Genomic DNA, 25,051 nt, shown 5'->3' on the forward strand with positions numbered 1-25,051 from the left:
GGGTGGTGAGTTCTATTGGTCTTAGTTTCCTTTATAAAATACACAAATCACATAGTATGTCAACCAGACAATGTATCATTGTGTACAGCTTAAAGGCGGCCACCTGACCCAAAGCAGCACACTAGGAGATGTATTTTGGAACAATCAACATTGTAAACATTGATAAACACACCTCTAGTTTAGATTGTAAAGAGTGCTTGTGCTGCCATTACAAGCACCCAGTTAATAAAGTCCAGACTTAAAACACTTGATCAGCATTCAGTGAGTAAAATAACCTTATAAAAACAAAATGCAGCTTTGCATAAAAATTACAGAGAATTTTGGGATTATGGGGGTAATACCGCTGAAATCCACCATGGAGTCCTATGGACTCCAATTAATGGGGACTAACACTGCCTACCACCACTTGTAATCCGGCAGTAATACCGCCAGACCAAGTGGCAGTAATGGTAGTACAGTTTGGTCGTATCTCGGCAGATTTACAGGCCACACAGAGACATCACCTCTCTCCATGTTGTCTTTTATTGTAAAGTGGATTACAGGGTTTCAGACCTGTAAAATACCCTTGTCTCCTTAGGTGACTCAGACCCCCATCATTCCATCCTACATAAACGTGAGGCCCCCAGGCTGTTCTTCTGGTCTACTTTTATTCTACCATGTAGATCCAGGAACGTCATACTCCTGTTACTTTCATGGATTATTTTACTTCCTGTTACTTAAAGCCAGGGGTCTTAAACATGTGGCTCTCCAGTTGATTTGGACTACGACTCCTATGATCCATCACCATTGACTATGCTGGCTGGGGCTGATGAGCATTGTAGTCCAACACATCTGCAGAGCTAAAGGTTGCAGAACCCGGCGTCCAAGCAGAGGCCTGGAACTCCATACTGCCACAAGCACCCTATCATTTGACTCTGGCTATGGCTCTGAAATAGAGACTTTATGCCGGCCCTTTACCCACAAACACTGGTTGTTAATATTAAACCTTGGAGCTGCACGTGTTAATAGCACTAGTGCAAGAAACGTTCAGGAAGGGCGGTAAAAAGACTTCTGTGGGTCTTATGCGGCCTATGAGTTCACGGGGTTTGGTTGACCAGGGAATAGCACACGAGGCATGGAGTTGGGACAGGATGGCAGGTTAGCTGCTGGCAAACTTTCAGGTGGCAACCGTAAACCCCTGAAGAGGGAGCGGAGATGTGCAGTGCTTCTTTGCCCCCCTGATTCTCTGATTTGTCAGAGCTACATTTTCAAAGCCTCTCTCTGAATGGAGCATGAGTGCATTCATCTCTCAGTTGACTCACACAGTTATTGTTCTGTCTGCGTCTTTCATTTGTTATAAAACAGCACCCAAGGTTGGTGGCTCTCAGGGGGTAGGGAGCCTGGGACGCTCCAAGGACAATGAACTGGCAGCCAGGGGGTTTTAGCAATGTGCTACTTTTGTAAACAAAATTAACACCCAAAAAATCTTTTTTTTGTGACTGCACCAGTAAATCATCAAGAATCGATGACTGGGAGAGAGGCTGCAGGAGAGTGATTCCCCCTTATTTGTTTGGTACAGTAGCACAGATAGGAGAAAGAGGTCGGTTGGCTCTCGACTTACATCTACCTGTTCACTAGCACACCTGGGAGTGGGGAGTTGAACTGGCTTTGGGGTCCCTGTTTCTCTGTGATAGCATACTCTTGAGGGCATACTTTTTTAATGAACATTTAATTGCAACTGCATGTGTATACCAAGTGCTTAATTTGTAAAACAGTAGGTGCCTGTTCCCAAATATGTTCTAGCACTTCTGTGACACTTGGGCAGTTCCACACCACTGCTGCCACCCAGGGTCGGACTGGGACAAGAAATAGGCCCGGTCTCCCAAAAAAAAAATGGCCCACCCCTCGCCTCAAACAAGTGGCCCACCCCTCGCCTCACGACACTTGACATCTGATGATATCACCGCAAGTGATGTAATTTGACCCCACACCAAAGTGACATCCCGGGAAGCGATGAAACACAACCTTTCACCCCTTGACAAAATAGGAAGTGGCATCAAATAGCATCGTTCCTGAGTAAACTACACTACAAAAAATATGGTTATGATTTCACTAAGGTGATATACATTTCATACAAGAATGGATCACCATACGTATCATTAATATCTGTGTGTATAGATCCATATTGTCAAAATACTGTGACTCCAAGCAGACGTCCAAGGCCATATGATAATATGGTATTATATAGCACTTACCCTAAAGCTCTTTTTTATAGAACAGATATGCATACAATATCACCCAACCTGTGTTGGTGTACTTATATCGACCCAAGAAGGGTGAAAGGATTTTGAAGAATAAAAACTGAAAAAATACATTTCAAAAAAATGAATTTTTCCAATTTTTTTTTTCAAACTTGCCCAAGCATGGCCTGAAACCGGCCCTTACTCCCCAGGGACGATTTCGGCCCGGCCAGGGGCCAATCCGACCCTGCTGCCACCACCCATAGTGTGACAGAGGCCGGGCCTTTGTGGGGCCTCAGGCTCCATTAGGAGCCTATTCATGAAGACAAAAAAAGCACACACCTTCTTTTTGCGTGATGACCATCATTAAGGCAAAAGAAGGTGTGTGCTTTTTCTTTTGTCTTCATAAATAGGCTCCTAATGGAGCCTGAGACCTCACAAAGGCCCGGCCCCTGTTGCACTAAGCATGTGTGGCAGGGGCCGTGGAGCAACAGCCCGACCCTTTGGTCATTTATCCTTTTTTTTCTTATTTTTTTTCAAACTGTGGATGCGCGCCCCCCCTGGGCATAAGGCTGGGGCCCACCAGAGGGGCACGCGCCACAGTTTGAATACCGCTGCGCCTAAGCGCTCCCCTTCAGGACCATACACCAATGAGTCCTAGAGGGGAGAGCTTAATAATCGCACATTTCCGTGATTATACCCGGCCGGAGAGAAGTGATGCAGTATCGATGGAAAGGGCCATCGATGCTGCATCACTCCTCTCCGGCGGGGGGGCTCAGCCCCGGCTTGATTTTGCCGGGGGCGGGGCTCGGGCCCCGGAGCCCCCCGTACTCGGCGCCCCTGGTCTCAAGATCAGTGTCACTCTCTCTCTGCGCCATATTCCGTCAGTCTTGTGGAGTAAGGTGCAGGGGTCACGAGTCTAGCGCCCTTTCTAAAGTGGGTCTAGGAACAGTTTTATGTGTTTGTCATTAATGCGTTTTTAACTTTGGCCGAAAGTTGGCAGAGCCAGCTTCGCACAATATCCCTCTTAAGCCTGCATGGATTTTCGTATTCATGTAAGCATAGAGCGTAGTTTCTTTGGCTGTTTCCTTCCTTAAGAGCATTTTCCCAATCAGGTTTTTGCCTGGGCCTTACCTGACAGCATCAGGCATGCGCTGATTGGATGACTACTCCTGTCACTCCATTCATAACGGCCACTCTATTTATAACACTACTTCTGGCCTCCACGTACCTTCCCAGCTCCCTACCTGAAACGCAGTGTCATTAAACCTTCACTAAAATAACGTTAGTAACAAAAAAAAAGTGAATGCACAGAGGAAGCATCTTTCACACCCCGAAGGCTGTTGCAATCACACACACCACCAGAAGTCACAGGCGGCACAAGGAGGTAGAGCTGAGCACACTCGGGGAGGGGCACCGACCTCGCGGCCTGCTCATATCTCGCTCTGAGTGGCTCGGTGCCAACTGTCACATGGAGCCATAGATGTTTGGTGGCTGAGATGCTGCTCCGCCTCACATGGCCACGGTAGTAGCCTAGCTGCTAAAATGCTGGCTTTGCACGTCACATCTGAGGGGCCAAGACTGCTAAATGCCCAAAGGTGGTGTGCAATTCATCTATTGCTGAACCCGACACGTTAACCCTCTGCTGCCAACGGGTGAATGCAAAAATGGCTTTGCAATGTCTTTTTTGTCATTTATGCAGGAGGGTGGAGGGCCTCGAGTGCAGCACACTAGCACCGAAGGCACAGAACAGGGTTACTCATGGGGGTTAGTGGAGCAATGGACATCCACCGGCTGCTCTGAACAGGAGCCACCCTAGGATTTGCGGGGCCCTGGGCGACAAAAGATGTGTGGGGCCCCTTTATTTGCATCAGAGAAAATTATGTCACACAATTTGTCTTTAATATCCGTCGGGATCAAATGAGCAGGCGTTCAATATCTGAATTGTAACTGTTAATATTATGGTTGTAGAAATATCATGAGTGAGGCTTATTTTGGTGTAGCCGACCGAGTTGGATCATTTGTAGAGATAGGTACCTCAAAAGAAAAGTACTGTGACTAGGAAGAGCAGGACTAAGAGTAATGAAGATCACTGGTAAGTAATCCAAACATACCTAATATGAGTGCAAGTTCCAAGGATGTTAGGGCAGGTGTTCGCTTTGTGCTAGACAGGGCAAAGCGCTTTTGCTGCAGAATAGTGAAATCCTAAGAAACCAATTTACCGTAAAAGTACTGAGGCAGTCAGAGTAAGGAATTTTGCAGATAATCAAATGTCATCAACAGAGCTCAAGTCCAGAAAAAAGTGTGGGGGATCATTAACATACGCACAGGGACTGAACATATCCTAAAGTGAAATATGCAAATGGTCAGACCAGGCGTTAAAGGAGGGACCCGCTAAGGGACCTCGAAGTAGGGCGGTAAGGGATTACCGGCACCAGTCTCCTTACCGGTGCCCGGTATCCCTTACCGCGCTTCTCAGAATGAGGCCCATTGTCTTCAAAGAAGACAGATTTGGGTGGCAACTAGCTTTTCTGTATGTGCTTTCAGAATGAAATGCCCTTTTTCAACCCCTTCTCCAAAACAAAGGTTCTCAAATGGCCCATTACCTTAAACAAAGAGCGCGATAAGCCCTAAATGTGAGGCCCCACGGGTCCAATGGCCTGCTGGGGAGGTGGGTGGCAGGTATATGTCTCTAGAAGAGCGTCGCAGGGGATTGGGAGCTGACAGCACAGCCTTGCTAAAACCGTCCCAAAGAAAAGCCCTGTGGCTGGAAGCCGCCCAGCTCTCGTTACTTCTTATACTCATGGCAGCATGTAGCGATGGGGCCCCCAAGAGCGAGGGGTCTTGGCAACGGCACAGACTGCCCATGCCTTGTCCGGGACCCGCTCTAGTTCTGAAGATTGTAGGTCAGAATCCCACTTTACAACTGAGTAAATCTGGCTGTTGTGAATGACACACCCCCGCACATGTATTCATGTCATTAGCACAGCAGAGATGGTCACTTATCCAAAATGATTTTAGATCACATATAATCAGCAGACACGTGTTTTGCATGCATGGAGGTTCCTTGTGGTACCTAGCATTGCATAACTCTCTATGTATGGAATGTTATGTGTTTCACATGTCTCAGGCAGATTCCCGCTTATTGGCTGGTACAGATGCTGCTTAGCTTGCAGAGTCGCTGGATTGTTCAGATTTAATAAGATCTAAAAAGGCGCAGCAAATAAAACTAGTGACTGTCATTCTAATTACTCAAACAAATCCCTGATGGTATCTGAATCACTATGACTGTGTTCTCTTTGTTGTGTTAGTCTACACGCGAGCATATTCAGACACTAGGACACCCAAAGACATGCTCTTTGCTGTCTCAGCAATAAACAGTATGCAATCTCTTATCTAAACTCAAAGCCTGTGCCCACTGGCGGGTCTCAACAATTTGGAAAGGTGCAACACCAAGTGGGGTGGAGTCATGCAATTGGGGGCCTGGCCTTGAATCCTTGGGGGCAGGGCTAAAGACACTGATTTTAAACACAATTTATAACATTCCCATAAAAAATATAGTAAATAATGAAAGAGAATGTAAATACTAGCAGTTTCTTAAAGGCGAAGTTCGGTCAGAAATGTTATTGTCGCAATCGATCGGGCACGTATTATTACGCATACTGCAATCGATCTTAAAAAAATGTCCTATGCATCTTACCTTAGTTTTCCTCACATTTACACATGCAAAAACAACGGGCTGAGTGCCGCCATCTTGTGCTAATCTTATCTGTTGATCTATCGCCCTAAGTTCAAGTGCCCTCGCGGCACTAAATCATATCACCCGCCCCTCAAGCTGACATCACTGGAAGCTTGCACCCTTTTTGACAATGCAAATGCATATATCGTGTCAACGTCCTCTGCGTGCAAGCGTGTCTCCATGGAAATGTCAAGACACTTGTTTCCTTCAATTACACACAAACCCTTTTCGATCACACAACAGTGGAGTTTCTTTCTCCTTCGTATCAGTGTATTTTGTTTCAATCCTCCGTGCCTTGTTTCTGCTCTGTTCAGCTATCTTTCCAGTTCAAAGTCCTGTGAACATGTACTTCGAGTATATAAACTGATTAAACACAGTAGTTGCTTTTATTTAAAACGTTCTTATATACAGAAGTCTTTACCAAACCATATTTAAATTCTACATTTACAAGGCTTAATTATTACATGGGTGCATGCTAAATGTTACGGTTTGTGCATACTGTTCATGTCTAGGCACAATGGGTTTTTGTAACATGGCAGCGTGTTCTCTTCTCCTTCATTAATAGTAGTAACTGTATACAAAAAAAACACATTCTTATTTTTCTGACTGTTGGTTTTGAACTTCTTTAATATTCAGGAACTATTGCAACAATACAGCTCTACCAGCAGGAGCCCGAATATTCAGAGGAGGAATTAATTGAAAGAGAAAGAAGTGGAAACAATGGGGAATCGGATCAGAGTCGTCATGATCGGTCACTGGAGCCTGAACTCAGTCGCATGGAAGACATTTCCACTTGGTATACCTGTGATTGTTGCAAGGTTATGCCAACCAAGGCGGACAACTGCTGCTGCCGAGGAAACTCTGGATGCTTAGCCTACATAGCAGAAGAATATACACCACCACTGTCCGTTACCAAGCTGCATGACTTCAGGGCAGCCTGCCTCACAAGATCCATGTTGCATATGGTGATGGTCCTTATGCACAAACTTCGATCAACTGTTCACCCTCTTAATCCAAGTACCGACTATAGATCTGATGCATATTTGAGAACTGAGACGACTAACATTTGATGTTGTTCTGCTACATCATTATAACTTCCATCGATCAATGACACATTTTTTTAACTCAAAATTGAATCTAAGGCCAGAGTATTCATCAATAGATTTAGCGTCCGAACAATTATGTTTCATTCGATTTGAACTTGCGCTCTCGAGGGGGGTGGGTGGATGGGGACGCTCAAGGTGCCAAACACTATCTACACCTCAAAAGAATCTTTCGCACTGCGACCATTGTGCACATGGCCTCCCCAGACACGGTGTCTCCAGACTCCCATATTGAACACCCCCTTCCCGCAATCATATCTATGTATCCCTTGATCATTGTTTTGGCCCTTTTGCGCTTGCCTCATGCCCAACCATCCTACTCCAGTATCAATGGCAGCTCTCACCTATGAAAGTGCACTCCCGAGGGGGCTGGGAGGATGGGAACGCTTGAAGAGCTGAATACCATGTACACAACAAAGAGTTTGTTCGCAAGTGCACCCTTATCCACATGACCTCCCCAGACCAGGTGTCTGCTGACTCCCCTTCGAACAGCCACTTCCCGCAATCATCATATGTATGTAATCCTTGATCATTGTTCCAGGCCTTTTGCTCTCACCTCATGCCCATCCATCCCACTCCAGTATCAATGGCAGCTCTCACCTATGACAGTGCGCTCCCGAGGGGGCTGGGTTGATGGGTGTGAGGATGTAAAACAATGGCATCGAGGTTTGGTGGGTATCGATGAACACGTCACACATTCACATACACACCCACTTTTCTAAGACCTTATAAATACCTTGATAGTTACCTAGAGAACATCTCTGCAATCAACAAGGTCTATCGTCAACGATCTACTTGTTACCTGGCTTGCTGAAGCGGCTCATCTGTTCATCCACATAAGGGTTGCTCAACTATTTTGTTTGGTGGTTTCAGCGATCGTTGCTCTGAAGATTTCTATTGCTTTATACCCAATGTACACTGTATTCTTATTTTAATTAATTTAAAAGACTTCAGCCTTCATTGAAAGTGTTATGTATTTTTATCTCTGCAATTATCACATTGCATTCCAGTGCATTGAATCAGAATGTAATATTTCGTAGTCTATGTTTTAAATGCATTTTTTTTGGTGGCTCAAAGTTTATTGAATGGAATAGTAATATGTGACGATTTGCGGTATAACTATGAGTTCTGACTGATTTCATCGCCTTAGACAAGGATACAAAGGTTTAAAAAAAAAAAAGAATCAAGCTACATTTTTAAACAAAGCTATGTGGTTGTTGCTTTGCTCACAGTGATACTTTATTAATTTTAATAATTATTTACATTTTTTACAGATCCTACAGACATTTCAAGAATGACTTTATGCATCATTTTTGGTTGCCCTACTGTGAGCCATGTCAAAACTCCTGGAACAGTCCTTCATGTGTTCCCAAAGGATTTAGATTTAATAAGAAGATGGCTTGCACATTGCGCATTTCCATTGCCTGAGATGGAAAACAGAGCTAAGGATGTCTTGGAAGATGTAAGGGGTAATCGATTCTGAGATTGCAGAATCCACTTTACAGACGACATGTACGAAGCATCACAGTACACTAAAAAGTGTTGCGCTAGGTGCCTTTGTAAATTACTTCCAAATGCAGTTCCAACCGAATTTCATCACACGCTGGCTCAGGTGAGCAGTGGAATATGGATTTGTTATACACGTTGTTATATTAAATGAGTGGTCTGTATACATATGTCTTCTAAATGATCTCTCAATCTATTGAAATAGTGTGTGTAAAAGGTAACATGATGAGCGGTTTTGAGTTTCTGGGGAATACCCCCTTTCCGTTTTGCATTTTAAAAAGAATCTCAATTTGTATATTTCCGATAAGACTCATCTTGATAAATGTGAGTCTATGTTAGTCATGCTAAAAATTAACCCCATTACCACACTGAGGGGGTAATTCATGGATTATTTGCGCCAAAAAAATCCTGCAAATCCCTGTTTAACAAATGGGGATTTGCGGGCAGAATGGCGCACAAATCCCGTTTTTTTGGCGCAAATAATCCATGAATTACCCCGTGAGTATGTTTTTTATGTTTGTTTATGTTTGTTTATTTATTGTGCGCACCGGACCCTGAGGTAGCAGGGCGCATGTGACAAGAAGGCTTACAGTTTAGGGACAGAAGTTACAAGTTTACAGAGCATGGTAATAAACAGTTTTCTTGGCTCCACAGGTGGAACAAGTATAGACGGTGTGCGGACAACAAGTCATCATATCGCTAACGTTTACATAATAGTAAATCTATATCATGTACAGTAGATGAGGTAGGTACGTGGGGAGAGTGCGGGTTACATAGCATTCTCAGTGAGCCATTTTATTGTGTTCTTTCTGAATTTGTTGAACGTTTGGTCAAATCTAAGTGCGTGAGGTAGGGAGTTCCACAATTGAGCTGCCCTGACTGGGAAGCTGGATCCTTCAATAGTGGTCAGTTTAAATCTAGGCACTAGAAGGCAGTTGGGGCTGACTATTCTTGTTGGTCTAGTAGAGTTTTTTCTAGTAAATCGTTCTGTTAGGTAACGAGGGGCTTTGTTGTTTAAGCATTTGTGGATGAGGGAGGCAGATTTGAGTTTGTTTTTTTCTTGGGTAGGTAGCCATTTGTGTTTCCGTCTTATTTCAGAAATATGTGCTCTTCTGGGGATACTTAGGGCCGCTCTAAGTGCATTGTTTTGGAACACTTGTATTCTGTTGATGGTTTGTTTAGTTGCCCCTATGTAGAGGGAATTGCAATAATCTAATTTTGATAGAATAAGGGCTCTGGCTAAGATTAGGCAACTGTCATCTGATAGGAATTGTTTCCCGGCTCGTATTAGTTTGCATTTATAGGCCGTAGTTGAGGCCAGTGAGTTCACCTGTTTGGTAAAGGATAGGGTCGAGTCGAGGTAGAAACCTAGGGTTTTTATTTCTCTGGCGATCTTGATAGTGTTCCCATCGATGATAAATGCTGAGTAATTTGGGTTAAGTTTAGAGATGCGAGCTGCGGTGCCCAGGATGATAAGCTCTGTTTTGTCATCGTTCAGGCATAGGCCGTGGTTGGCCATCCATGCCTGAACGATGCTATAGACTCTGTTCACCAAAGCCAGATTTTCCCCATAATCCCCGGTAAGTGGTGGGAGAATCTGGGTATCGTCTGCGTAGTTGGTATAGGTGATACCCAGATTGTCAAGATCGTCAAAGAGTGGCTTGGTGAAGATATTGTAGAGTGTTGGCGAGACACAAGATCCCTGGGGCACTCCGCAAGTGATGGGTATCGGGTCTGCTGCCGCTGTGGGGGAGAATACCCTCATGGTCCTGTCGCTAAGGAATGACTGTATCCAAACTATAGCCTCCCCTGAAAAGTGGGCCGCGGAGTCCAAGTGATTACACAGGACTCCATGGTCCACCAGGTCAAAGGCGGCTGAGAGGTCTAGTAGGAGGAGGAGTGCTAGTTTACCCTCGTCTTTGAGTGAGTCTATTTGGGCCTTTAAGTTAATAAGGGCAGTCTCTGTGCCATGTTGAGGTCAGAAACCGGATTGGCGGGCGCCAAGGAGGTGGTTCACCTCAAGGAAATTTTGAATTTGGGTGTATGCTACGTTGTCTAGAATTTTTAGTAAGAAAGGCACTGTCGTAATGGGCCTGTAGTTTATGATATGATATGATATGATATGATAAGGCATTTGTAACGCGCCTATACACAAGTGTTTCAAGGCACAACGAGGCAGGGGGGGGAACAAGGGGAGATAGACAACGATCTTACTAGGCCAGGTGTCATTCAGATCGCGCAAGTGCAAGGGTAGAGGGGAAGGGAAAAGTGCATGGGGGAAAGGGAGAGGGGAAAGTGCAGTACAGGGTTATAAGCATACAGCATACAGGATAAATAACAAGGGCCAGCTGGTGGCAAGTGCGAGGTAAGTGCAGACAAGTGCTGGGAAGGGGGGCTGTATGGATACAGACACAGTCCCGTAGTGCAGGGGTTGCCGTGGAGGCAGTGCAGGGGAGAGTGGCTGGGCCGAGAACGGTGAATGGCCCAGTTGCAGATTCAGTGCAGTTTCAGTAGTATTAGCAGGGGAGAGGGGGAGAGAAAGCGGAGGCAAAGAGGAAGGTTTTGAGGTGCTTCCGGAACCGGAGGTGGTTCTCCTCAAGTTTCAGGGAGGTAGGAAGGCTGTTCCAGAGGGAGGCCCCTGCAGTGGAAAGAGATCTGCCCCCAACTCGTTGTTTGGAGAAGCGGCTGACCCTGAGGGAGTTGGAGGCGGATGAGCGAAGAGCTCGAGAAGGAAGATATTTAGGAAGAGAGAGTTGAAGGTATATTGGCCCAAGGCCCCAGACGGCCTTGTGGACAATGCAGAGGGTTTTGAACTTGATCCTCGCAGTCACTGGGAGCCAGTGTAGTGATTTCAGTCCTGGAGAGATACGGTCCCTGGGCTTGAGGCCAAGGACAAGTCTTGCAGTCCTGTTCTGGATGAGTTGCAAAGGGCGGAGAGTAGAGGCGGGCAGATTAAGATAGAGGCTGTTACAGTAGTCCAGTTTAGAGAGAACCAGGGCTCTAGAGACAGTGAGCTTCTGGGGGAAGGAGAGGAAAGGAAGGATACCTCTGAGGAGGTGTAGCTGGTAGTGTGACTTCTTAGATACGTCGGATATGTGAGGAGAGAAGGAGAGTGTGGAGTCGAAGATGACCCCAAGGTTTTTTGCCTTGCAGATAGGAGTAGGAAGAGGGCCCAGAGAGGCCGGCCAGAGAGCAGCAGGGAAGGAGGGAGTGGGAGTGCCGATGAGTAGAATCTCAGTTTTACTGGCATTAAGGCAGAGGTCGTTGGCGGCACACCATTCCTGGATAGCAGAAAGACAGTCAGAGATGAGGGAAGGAGAAGAGGAGGCCGAGGGTAGCCTGAAAATGAGTTGGGTATCATCCGCATAGCACTGAAAGTAGGGGCAGAGAGCGGCGATGTGGTGGGCGAGAAGTGCCAGATACTGGTTGAACAGCCAGGGAGAGAGGTTATATCCCTGGGGGACACCACAGGTAGAGAAGAAGATGTCAGAGAGGAAAGACCCCAGTTGGACCTGGGAGGGTCGATTTGAGAGGAAAGAGGTCAGCCACGTCAGAGCCTGACCAGTGATACCGAGGTTATCACGGAGACGGTTGAGCAGGATGGTATGGTTGACAGTATCAAAGGCAGAAGAGAGATCAAGCAAAATGAGAACACATGGAATGTTAGAGTCAAGGTTCGAGAGCAGGTCCTCACGGATGTTCAGGAGAGCAGTTTCCGTGCTTCTGGCAGCTCTGAAGCCAGACTGATGGTCATGAAGACTACCAACACATTCAGCATGGAGATTAAGCTGGGAGATGGCCAGTTTCTCCAGGAGCTTGCCCAGGAAGGGAGTGATAGAGATTGGGCGATAGTTAGCTGGGCAGGAAGGGTCGGAAGAGGGTTTCTTAAGAAGGGGGTGCACAAGGGAGTGCTTGAGAGGGGATGGGAAGACTCCAGAGGCGAAGGAGTGATTGCAGAAGTCAGCAAGGGCAGGAGCCAAGGAGTCAATGTGGTCCTTGATAGTTTTGGAGGAACAGGGGTGGACCTGTTTTGATGAGACTTTCATAGATTCGACTTGAAACCTCGTCAGCAGAAAAAAGGGGAAAGGAAGAGAAGGAGAGAGGAGGGGTGGCTGCAGAAGAGCCAGAGGAAGGGCAGGGAATAGAGGGGGGGAGGTTATAGGAGGAGAGTGAGGACAGGATGTCCTGAGTTTTTGAAATGAAGTGAGAGGCCAGTGCCGTGCAGAGGGCCTGGGAGGGGACAGGAGAGGTAGAGACTGCAGCAGGGTTGGCCAGCTCCTTGCAGATTTTAAAGAGTTCGGCCGAATTGTTAGATGCCGCAGAGATGCGGGCTTGGATAAGGGCTCTCTTCTTGGTGAGAACGGAGAGCCGGTATTGCCTTTGGAGCATGCGACAGGCCAGTTTGTCAGAGGATGAACATGAAGCACGCCATTTCCTCTCTGCCACCCTGCACTTGCGCTTAAGGGTGACGAGATCCGAGTCATACCAGGAGTTACATTTGGCTTTGGGCTTCAGGCGGATTCTCATGACAGGGGCAAGGATATCAAGAGTATCAGATATAGCGGAGTGGAGAGTGGAGAGGGCTGTGTCAGGGTGGGAGTCAGCCGAAGGGGGTTTGTGGGAATGTTAGGGTCCAATGTTTGTTTTTTCGTAAAGGGGAGTACCCAGGATTCCTTTAGGTTACGCGGAATGGTGCCCGTGGTAAAGGAGGCATTGATCAGTTTGGTGATGAAGGGAGCTAGATCTCTAGCAGCGTCCTTGATCAGTTGTGCTGGGCATTGGTCGCCTTTGCAGTTGGATGCTTTAAGCGCCAGAATAGTTTTCTCTACCTCGATCTCTGAGACTTTAGAGAAGTTGAATTGAGTGAATTCTTTGGGCTTGGGTATAGGTGTTTTGTTCAGAGGAGTTTGGGTTTGGGCTGATAGTGAAGCTTTCTTTAGAGCAATTTTAATTTGGAGGTTAGCCACTTTGTTGGTTAGTGCCAGCTGTATGTCTGTGCACTACGGTTTGTCTTTCATAGTCATCCTGTACTGCAATAGGGGTTTCCAGTTCTTTTAGAATAGTGAAAAGCTCCTTCATACTGGAGTTGGCTTGGGTAATCCTGTTATTGTACGTTTCTTGTTTGGCCAGGATGATATCCTTTTTGTATTGCGTTGAGATGTTTATTAGATTAGTTTTATTTTCTGCGGTGGGATGTAGGTTCCATACCGTTTTGCATTTTCTTTTAGATTTTTTAGGTGAGGTGTAAACCAAGAGTTAAGATGCTTTTTAGGTTTACTGTTCCTAAGTTTAAGCGGGGCAATGCTGTCGAGAGCAATGGTCATAGCATTATTGAATTCCTCCACTAGAAGGCCTGGGTCGGTATGGTCTGGTAGGGGGTTAAGATTGGGTAGGATATGGGGCAAGATATTATCCGCTGTAATATTTTTCTTGTTTCTGGTTAATGTGGGTACAGCGAGAGGGGTGATAGAGCAGTGGGTCTTTTATTGTTGAGAGTAAAGGAGATTAAGTAGTGGTCAGTCCATATTTGGGGGGCAATGGATGTAATGGAGAGGTTACAGTTATGACTGGCAATCCAGTCAAGAGTTCTCCCTTTGGTAGGGGTGGACATATTCACTTTTTGCGTAAAACCTAGTTCTGTCAAGATGTTGGCTACGGAAGTGGCCTGGTGATCGTTGATATCATTGTACCCTAGGTTAAAATCTCCTAGCACTAGGGTTTGTGAGGAGTTTTTTAGCTTCTCAGCGAGAACAGTGGTAGTATCTTCATTGAAGGTGCTGATTGGGCCTGGGGGTCTATAGAGTAGATGGATATTTAATGTTTGAGAGTTGGCAGTGGGTAGTTTAATGGAAAGAGACTAACAGGATTTAAGGTTAGGTGTAGCAGTGATTTTCATAGAAAGATTTGTTTTGGCGATGATCGCTATTCCTCCACCTTGTGCATCTAGTCTGTCAGCTCTAAGGATAGTGTAGTTGTCTGGGACTGCTAGCGTTAGTGCTGGACCTGCTGCCTCATGGAGCCAGGATTCAGTAATGGCTATGAAGTCAAGGTCATTTTCCAGGATAATGTCTGCTATATCTGTAGCATGGGCGACTAACGATCTAGCATTAATTAATGCGCCTTTTAGATCCGGTTCTGGCTGTAATGTGGGACGCAGGTTAGCGGTGGGTTTATTTCTTTTAGGGTGGGGTTTGCGGCTAGGAGGAACAGTGGTTTCCAAAGGAGGAAGTAGTTTCGGTCGAAGATGATCCAGGTTAATGTTGTATTTCTTGACAGGTTCGAATATTTTGGGTAGTCGTGCCCGGAGTCTGTGGTTTCTCTGTGCTATGTTACAGGGGGATTTAGAGGTAAATTGCATGTGAGAGGCTCCTAGGCCCTCTGGGGGCAGTATTAGTGGCATGGTGATGTAGACAGTAGTAATAAGTAGAGCTATCAGATTAATGAATGATGCTCGCAGGACTAGGTTTGGCAGGTGTGAGTACATAGTGTTATGGCCAGTTGAACTGGGGCCTGCTATTACATACATCAATCAGATATTAGACAGCATAGGGCTAGATAATAGGCAGAGTTGGCTAGGTATTAGGGAAAATAGAAAGTATCTTGTTATTGTATAGGCCACCCAAGATGACACCCTTATTTGAGGAAAAATTCATAGGCTTTTTAGGCTGTATATCCAAACCACACTCCCCTCTATTAGTTCTGGGTGATTTTAACATTCGGACCGAGAGGCTATGTCCCTACTTCACACGCTAGCCTCTCTTGATTTTAAACAACACTCTATAGCAGCAACACATTCTGGTGCAAACACTTTAGACTGGATCATGACCAAACATTTGGAGATTGAATCTGTTATACCCCAGACCTGTCCTTGGTCTGATCACTTTCTCCTTGGCTTTGAGACACTTTTGTCCACTGTTATAATAAAATCCCCTATGCCCATCAAACGTATGGTCCTCATTAGGAACCCAGAAGGGATTACTCACGAGGGCTTTGCTTCAGGTGCTCTTCCACTATTACCTCCTTTGGAACCTAATGTGTCGCTTGACGACTTTGCATCCTCCCTTAGGAAGGTCCTCAATCAGACATAAAAGTCATTAGCACCACTCAAACAATCGATCCAAAAAAGTTAACCCTGTTTAACCTATGGTTCTCCCCAGAGGTACTCTCTCCTGGGGTAGTAAAAACAAAAGCTGAACTCTTCTGGTGTAAACATCCAACCAATGAACCTCTTGAAGCCTATAAAGCTGCTGTGAAGAACTTTAAAAAGATCTTATTGAAAACCAAAGAAACTAAGCTTAATGCCAGATGCCAGGATTAAGGCAGCGGAATCTAAGCCCAGGGAATTGTTCTTAGTTATACAAGAGTTAAAAGGCAGCTTGGTAGATCCTCATCCTGAGGTAGATAATGAATGGTGTCAGAAGGTTCATGACAGCTTCATTCAGAAAACAAAACTGCACCAGCACAATACTGCAGACCAACTCACTCTGCTCCAATTATGTGGTAAACTAATATCACTGTCCTCTCCGCCTAATGCCTTGCTCCCCATTTGCTTCTCCTTTCAGCAGGTATCTGAAGAAGAAGTCAGGGACACTGCCCTGAAAATGAAATCAACATCTTGCAAGTGGGATAGGTTCCCAGCTCTGCTGTTTAAAGAGTATATGAGCTCCCTTGTGCCTTGGGTATCCACCTTTGTCAATCGTTCTTTTTCCAAAGCCTCTATTTCCGACTCTATCAAGGAGGCTTGGATATCACCACTATTGAAGAAAGAGAACTTGCAAACCTTTAATCCATTACTGGCTTTTAATCAATATCAAAACTTCCGAACCAAGACCGCTCTGCTGGATCTGAAATCTAACATTGGTGACATAATTGACAAGGGCGTCCAGGCACTGCTTCTTCTTGATCTGTCGGCCACTTTTGATTTGGTGGATCATCCCCTCTTGGCCAACAGACTGGTCCTGATTGGTGGTTGCAACAAGCTTGCACCAGGCTGCTTTAGATCGTTTCTTGGTCCCTGGTCAGCTTAAGTGACTAAGGACAATACACAATCATGGATGGCTTCCTTGATATCTGGCACTAAAGTCCCCAAATTATGAGGCAGCAGCACCGGGGTCACCATGCCTTACTAAGGAGATCCATAATGATGGTTTTCCTCCTCCCCCCATCAAGGGTAAGATTTGTGCTTTGGAGGGGAGTTGGTTCCTGGTCACCTGAAGTGAAAAAATTGTGCTGCTACAGCTACCAGAATACTTTGAGACTTTAATGGAAACTAACAAGCAACACCTGGACAGGAAAACAGCCTCCCTGATGATTGTTTGAGAGAAGAAAACGTTTGGAGGAGAAGACAAACTGAGTTGCAGGTAAACATGACTGGGAACCAGAGTGCGCGCTTCATCCTCTTTTTTCTACAAAGTGTTACTAAAGTCCCGGGTTTAAGAGGCAGCAGCACCGTGGTCACCATGCCTTACCAAGGAGAGCCATAATTATGGTTTTCCCCCTCCCACTATCAAGGGTAAGATTTGTGCTTTGGAGGGGAGTTGGTTCCTGGTCACCTGAAGTGAAAACATTGTGCTACTACAGCTACCAGAATCCTTTGAGACTTTAATGGAAACTAACAAGCAACACCTGAACAGGAAAACAGCCTCCCTGATGATTGCTTGAGACAAGAAAATGTTTGGAGGAGAAGACAAACTGAGTTGCAGGTAAACATGACTGGGAACCAGAGTGCGCGCCTCATCCTCTTTTTTCTACAAAACGATTCCCGACATTAGAAAGAATCCTACAGGGTTCTACAAGGAAATAGAGTCAGTATTGAATTCTTCTGTTTTTACTTTGGGGGATATCAACTTGTTGTTTCCCGTGATTTTGCCAGCAGACCTACGGAAGCTGATTAGGACTGTAGATGATCAACCGGCAATGGGAGATACCTGGGGTGCATTAGAATAAGCTGATGGGGCAAGAAATGCAGGAGAGAAACCACTGCAGAGCTTATTGATGTTACTGAACCATATAGTGGCGAAACATAAAACATTGGCACCAGAGAAAAGGATTATTTGGCATAAATTAACAGCATGCATGCAAGGGAAGATTGAGGGTGCGACAGAGTATTTTAACAGGTTTTAACAGGTTTTCTTGGATTTCAGTGGTCAGAATTTGAGTACGGAACCTGGAAAGAGATTGTTTGTTGATACATTTGTACAAAGATTGTTGCCTGATATTCAGTCGCAGATTATGACATCTGAGAGTACATGGCAAGCAAAGTTGCAATCTGAAGTACTTCATATGACTCAGTATTATGAAAATAGGGTCAATATTGAGAAAGAGAAAGTGGAAAAGAAGAAAGGCGATTTGAGGACTAGAGTCCTTTTGCAACAGATAGCAAGAGGATCACGAGGTGGGAGTACAATTTAAGGGTCCGTTCGTATCACAGATGGGTCCAGTACACATGAACCAATGTCCGTATTGCAGACAGGAGCGCCCTTGCAGATCACAATGTCCGTCTCTCCAACAGAGAACGAATGGTATGAATGGTACGATTGGAAGACGATCGAGAGGTCGCAATGGAATGACTGGACTAATAGAAATCAGTTTGCACAGAATCAGAATCCACAGAACCAAACACAGGATGTGAATATGAATAGTCAAGGGGGCCAGCAACAGAATGCAGGTAGTGGAAATGTTTTCGATAATACTACACATTCTTACTTTACTGAAGACTTCACATCCAATGATGTCTTGTTCTGCTAGTACAGCCCGAAGCAGATTCTGGAACTTATACCTATTCCCATCGACCAGAAAGGACCCTACATAGAGATGAAAGTGGGGAATAGGGAACATGTCTTTCTATTAGATACAGGAGCTCAGAAACGCTCAATTGACCATCTGCGGGTTCCAAATATCCCACTGTAAGGGCAGAGTAACAATTCTGTAGGGTTTTCTGGGTCAACTGTGATAAGCCCAGTTTCTCGATCAGTGCCGATTGCATTAGGACCATTCACAGATTCGTGTTCATTCCTATTGACAACGAATTGCGGGAAACATTTGTTGGGCTTAAATTTGTTGAAGAAAATGAATGCTGTGATTTTTTGTTCTCGGGTGATATTTCTCCCCAGCAGAATTCCACTTCACAATTCATATCTTTGCCTTTACCGAGTGAATTGTTCAAGGTGCCTATGCATTTGTGGGCAGTGAATGACAATGATGTAGGGATTTTGAATGTAGAACCGTTCAGATTGTTCTAAAATCAGAGATTACTTTGCCACGTATTCCCCAATACAACATTTCTGTGGAGTGTGAACGAGCATTGAAGAGTATTGTTTCTGATTTAATACATCGGGTGTGATTGAAGAGATTTCTGGAAGTGTATCTAATAGTCCAATTCTGCCTGTTTATAAGAAAAGGCACAATGTTTTGCCGTACCATTTTGTAATTGATTTGCGCGCAATTAACAAAGTGGCAGCACCACAGTTTCCTATTGTCCCTGATGTCACCACCATTCTGACTATGATTCCGGCTACAGCCACTCATTTTAGTGTCATAGATTTAAAGAACGCCTTCTTTAATATTCCTATCCACGCTGATAGTAGGTACTTGTTAGCATTTTCCTTAGGAGGATGCTCCTTTACGTTCACACGTGTCCCGCAGGGATACACCGAGAGTCTGAGCATTTATAGTAGGGCATTGTAAGAACAGTTGGACATGCTTGAATTACCATCTACTTGCACATTGCTACAATACATCAATGATTTCCTTATTGCTGCCGGCTCTGAGGATGCTTGCAAGGAGGGTACAGTGTTATTGTTAATCCATCTAGCGACACATGGTCATAAGGCTTCATTGAAGAAGTTTCAGTATTGTCAACAGGAGTTTGCCTATTTAGGCTAGGTGGGTAGGAGGGTAGACGCCTGACACCTGAACGTATACAAAGCATCTCTGAAATGTTTGTTCCAAATACGCAGAAAGAGGTTCAAGCTTTTATTGGCATGACTTCTTATTGTAGACAGTGGATCCCAAATTTTTTGCATTTCATTAAACCTGTGTTGGCATTAACAAAGAAGGATGTTCCTTTGCCATGGTACACGGTTTGTCAGGACGCTTTGGATCTGTTCAAGCATGCGTTATGTTCAGTGCCAGTACTGGGCACACCAAATTATGAGAAGGGCTTTGTCCTGTTTGTGCATGAAAGGGATGGTTGCGCTTTGGCTGTTTTGACAAAGGAACATGGGAGAAGAAGCAGACTGTGCAGCTATTTTTCCTCCACGTTAGACCCTGTTGCATGCGCTTTGTCGAAATGTTTGAAAGCAGCAGCTGCTGCTGCCGTTTCAGTAAAACAAAGTGAGGGTATGGTTCTGGGTCACTCCCTGCCCATGATGGTACCGCACTCAGTGGATGTTCTGTTAAACAGTTAAACAAAAAACAGATTCAGCATCTCACATCTGCCGACTCACATGGTATGAGTTGATACTATTTGCGCCTCACATCCAAATTAAGAGATGCTGTTCTTTGAATCCGGCTGAACCTTTACCATCTCCACACGAGGATGACTGCACTAACGACTCCACCCACAACCCACAATTGCCTTTATGTTACTGAACAGGAGACGAAAGGTAGATTCGATTTGAGTGATACACCTTTAAAATCTCCTGATGGGGAATTATTTTGTGATGGTTCTTGTTTCAACCTGCCTGATGACACTTCCACGGCTGCCTTTCAAATCACAACACTAGAGAATGTTATCGAGAGCATGAGGGTACTGTATAACTCTTCCCAAGCAGCAGAGATTGTTGTTTTAACTAGAGCCTGTGAGATATCAGAGGGACTTTAAGTGAATATATTCACTGATAGCCAGTATGCCTTTGGAGTAGCTCACAATGTTGAAAGGTTATGGGCGGAGAGGGGTTTCTTAACATCTCATGGTACTAAGATTCAACATGGCCCTTTAATAGTGCAACTGCTGTCCGCATTAGCACTTCCTACACAACTAGCGATAATGAAATGCGCCGCTCACCAGAGAGTGACTGACGACATAGGGAAAGGGAATGCTTTTGCCAATAAGATAGCGAAACAAACTGCTACCGATCCACACTCAAAGATCTATGTGTTGGACTCGGCTAGATGGGTTGCTGGGACTGGTATGATAGAGGAAGGGATGAACAGGTTGAATGAAATTCAGGCTGAGGCAACCGCAGAAGAAATAAATCAATGGGGTGATGGTCTAGCAGAGTTGGATAATGACGGTTGTTGGGTGGACAATGAGAAACAACGATGGATGCTGCCTAATGTTTATGTGACTGCTGTAGTTACTATGGCACATGGGCCAACACACATTTGTGCAAAGAGCATTTGCAAACAATTAGACCATGTATGGCACAATGGCAATATTCCAAAGATTGCTGAACGTATGGTTCAGAACTGCATGATATGTTTGCAACACAACATTAGGAAGGGAACACCAACACCAAAAGGTAGTTTTGGACCTGCCTCCCTGTCTTTTGGAGTGATTAATTTTGACTTCATCAAATTGGAGCTTTCCAGAACTATAAGTATGTACTGGTCGTGATCTGTGGATTTAGTAAATGGGTGGAGGCTTTCCCACTGAAAGATAATACTGCCATGTCCACAGCTAAAGTTATGCTAAAGGAGTATTTTCCTAGATTTAGTTTGCCTAGAGTAATTTGGTCCGAGACATCCTCAGAGTGCCGGTTTGGTGCAACGTCACAACGGCATCCTTAAGAATAAACTAGCAAAGGTGTGTGCACATAGCAAACTGAAATGGCCCGACACCTTACCATTAGTATTATTGTCAAGGCGAACAACCGCGCAGACAAAAACAGTACTTTCCCAGTACGAGATTGTGATGGGGAGACCTGCTAATGTATGGAATGCACCTAGTCCTAAAAAGTTGGCAGACATAGAGTATCCATTATTGTCTGATTATTGTGACCAATTAACTCAGAACCTACGTTTGATTCACCAACAGGTTCAAGCAGCATTGCCCGTGAAGTACAAAGGACCAGGCCATCGCATTCGGCCTGGTGAATTCGTCCTCATAAAGAATTTTGAAAGACAGACGTGCCATGCAGCCTGCTGGAAAAATGACCCTACCACGTGCTGCTAGCCACTCAAACAGCTGTTCATTTTGAAGGAAAGAAGCACTGGATGCATGCAACACATCTAAAAAGAGTGCCATTGCCTTTTCCCTATGATAAATGGGACAAGGAGGAGGTTGATGATTCTGGCTTTGACTGCGAGCCTGTCCAGATCGACATCAAATCTCCCACGGATCCACTTTTTAAGCCGTGGGGCTTGGGAAATCTTCTTCTTCTTCAGATCTTGATCCTTTGTTAATCAAACACTCTGTACCAGGAGCATTAAGGTACGATCTTCGCCCAAGGAAATAGTTTACGGATTGACATTACATTTTGTACAGAATAGGAACGTTTGGTAAGAATACTGCACCCACAAGAAACCAACGGTGTGCCATTCCCTTGTCATTCCCCTAAGAGAAGAAGCTCGAGAAAAAGGGTCAGGGAGCGGCAAAGAGAACTTCAAGCAAGATTGGCCACGTGGTCAAGTGCCACCTACAGATGAACTTATCGAGCCTATCAGTGAGGCTTCTTAACGGACACTGAAGGACTATGCCCATGTTTGGGGCTCGTAGAAATGAGGACATGGAAAATGTTACATTTGATGGGCCCATTTCTCAAGGGCCATGGTCCATGAGGGCCAAATGGATAATCATCTTGGTGATAACCTGTGTCATAGTTGTATTGATACCTGTGTTATGGTATCTAGAGAATTTGCATCCACTCAATACTCTACTGCCAACTGTTAGTGCAACCACTATATCTCCACTTCATGTGTATGCTCACACTCTTTGTCCAAGTGATCTCAGTCATAGAGGGGGGTATCATAACAACACTCTTATTATGATCATGGATGCCACGCATGCGATTCTGAATAAAACAAACTGTTGGGTATGTTCTCATCTACCCCAGCATGGTGAGAAAGGTTTAGGTTGGTATATACATCCACTCCCTTTGTCCACTGCTTGTTATGCATCATTTAGGGCATTGTTCTTTGGGAGGTGAAATGATAGTGCTACCAGTAATTTCGATGGGACAAACATAAATGAATTGAATTGTTTAGTCCTATTGCCTTTGGGAGGTTCTGTATTCGCAAATACAAGCACACTCAATACTGCCTCTACTAGACACAAATTATAATCATTCTAGACTCTACCAGTCAATGATTTCCTTTACAATGGCACCAGTAGGGAATAAGGAGGCCACTCCTCTGTCCTATACTATCAATCATGATCTTGATTCAGCTCTGTTTTGTTTACAAAAGGAGGGTTCCAGGTATATGGGTTCATATGACAGATGTACAAACACTGCTGTCTTGGTAAATAGGAATGGACCCCTTTACATTGGGGGTTCCATTTACTTTGTTTGTGCAAGTGAAGCTTATCCGTGGTTACCCAAAGATTGGAAGGGAACTTGTTACTTTGGAATAGTTCTGCCCAGTGTTTATATTATCTCCACGCTGATATATTGAAGACTCAAACAAGGCAAGGGTTCAACAATGACACTCCCCTAAAGATATTGGGTGACATTGCTAAGTCCATGATTCAGTTCTGGGGACAGATAATTAACTCACAAGACATTAGGAAATTGCCCAGAGTATTGGAAAACCCCATCAATGAAACGACCGATATTCTGTTCAACATGACGTTGGAACAGAAGACGATTAGGTTAGTTGCACTTCTGAACCGAATGGTTTTAGACATCATGCTAGCTGAACGTGGCGGTGTATGCAAAATGGTCGGACCCGCTTATTGCGTTTACATACCTGACTCGTCCCCTACTGTGTACCAGGCTATTAAGAAATTACATATTCTGAGTTCTGAAGTAACCATACCCGAAGGGGATTGGGATCTTAGTACATGGGCTTGGAACTTAATCAGGACCTGGGGATAGAAATTGTTTTCGGCTCTTGCTGTTGTTATAGCGATTGTCTTGTCCTGCTGCTACTGTATTCAATGTTTACCTGCTCTTGGTTCTATGTTAGGTGATTGTTGCACACATACATTGGTCAAATTGAAACCAGGTCCACATCTACCTGTAACCATGACTAATGCTCTAATCATTCAAGATGTTGCTATCAAAGCGTTTATAGCTATCCGTGTTTATGACAGCGATGATTCAGGGTGCTCTGACAATGACGATGAGACTTGGTCGTCATGTTCTGATGATGCATTGGCTTGGCCAAAAGAAGGGTTTGTAATTATGTATTTGCTTTTAGCGCCGTAATGTTATAATGTTGGCCTAAGCACACACACATTGAACGGCACTATTCTCACTAGACTACCATTTTGTTTTTCACCATCTTGGTTGCTTTGCTCGATTTGCTGCTCATACCATTCTGAACGCAGTAAAAGACTGCTCCATGAACCTTTCTGACACCCCGCACAGGAATGCACAAACTGCTGAACACATTGATTGTCTTTCACTGAAGAACCTTGAACATCTTGCACAGGGTGTAGTTAATCTGTAAATTAGGTGTCTTCCTGTCTTGACTGTGTTTTAACCTCTGCCATTAATTACAATAATGTGCCTCTGAAACGTGCTCCTCTAGAGAAACCGTATTGCTAAGCTGAAATACAGACTGACCTTAGGATGTAGGAGCAACACAGATAAGTAGTGCGAGGAATGTTACCTTGTACCAGAGAACAAGATATGCTCACACACTCTGCTTTTGCCCTGTTCTCGGACAGTAAATTGTCTGAGACATGACGTCTAGGTGTATCACTGTATGTTGCTATGGTAGTTGTCCACATCTATAGGTCATGAACCCTATCACATGAAGGGGTAGGACAGACCCGTTGTATGCTATCCGAAATGTATAAAGTGGGCCGTTGCCCAGAGTTCTTTGCTCACTCTTTGCTATGCTGTACATGCATGGCTGAGAATGAGACTTTCATGTGAAATGCAAATAAACGTTGTTCTTTGCCCCTCGTGACTGGTGTGTTTCCATTCCTTTGTAGTAGCCTCATTTTTGGACTTACAATCTCTTTGATCTGGATACAGTCTAAGCATTTCCCCTTTATTGCCTGACCCTGCCAGCTGACCTGAGTTTAGCCCCACCTATTCTGACATGTTGTGATATTGTTGTCTTTGTTATGTGAGTGCCTTGAGGCCCATGGGCGAATTGATGCTATGTAAGTAGATAGATAGATAGACAGACAGACAGACAGACAGACAGACAGACAGACAGACAGACAGATAGATAGATAGATAGATAGATAGATAGATAGATAGATAGATAGATAGATAGTTATTTCCATCGATGTAATATTACACAAGTTGTGTTCACAACACAATGCACAGCAGTTTTACATTTTTTCAATTTAGACTACTTTGTCTATCCCCACTTTCGCTGAATCGCTTAATTTCTTTTAGCTTTCTTGGCTAACGTGTATTTCT

Source organism: Ambystoma mexicanum, chromosome 3q (assembly GCF_040938575.1).
Source record: "Ambystoma mexicanum isolate Mex_15411 chromosome 3q, UKY_AmexF1_1, whole genome shotgun sequence".
NCBI lineage: Eukaryota > Metazoa > Chordata > Amphibia > Caudata > Ambystomatidae > Ambystoma > Ambystoma mexicanum.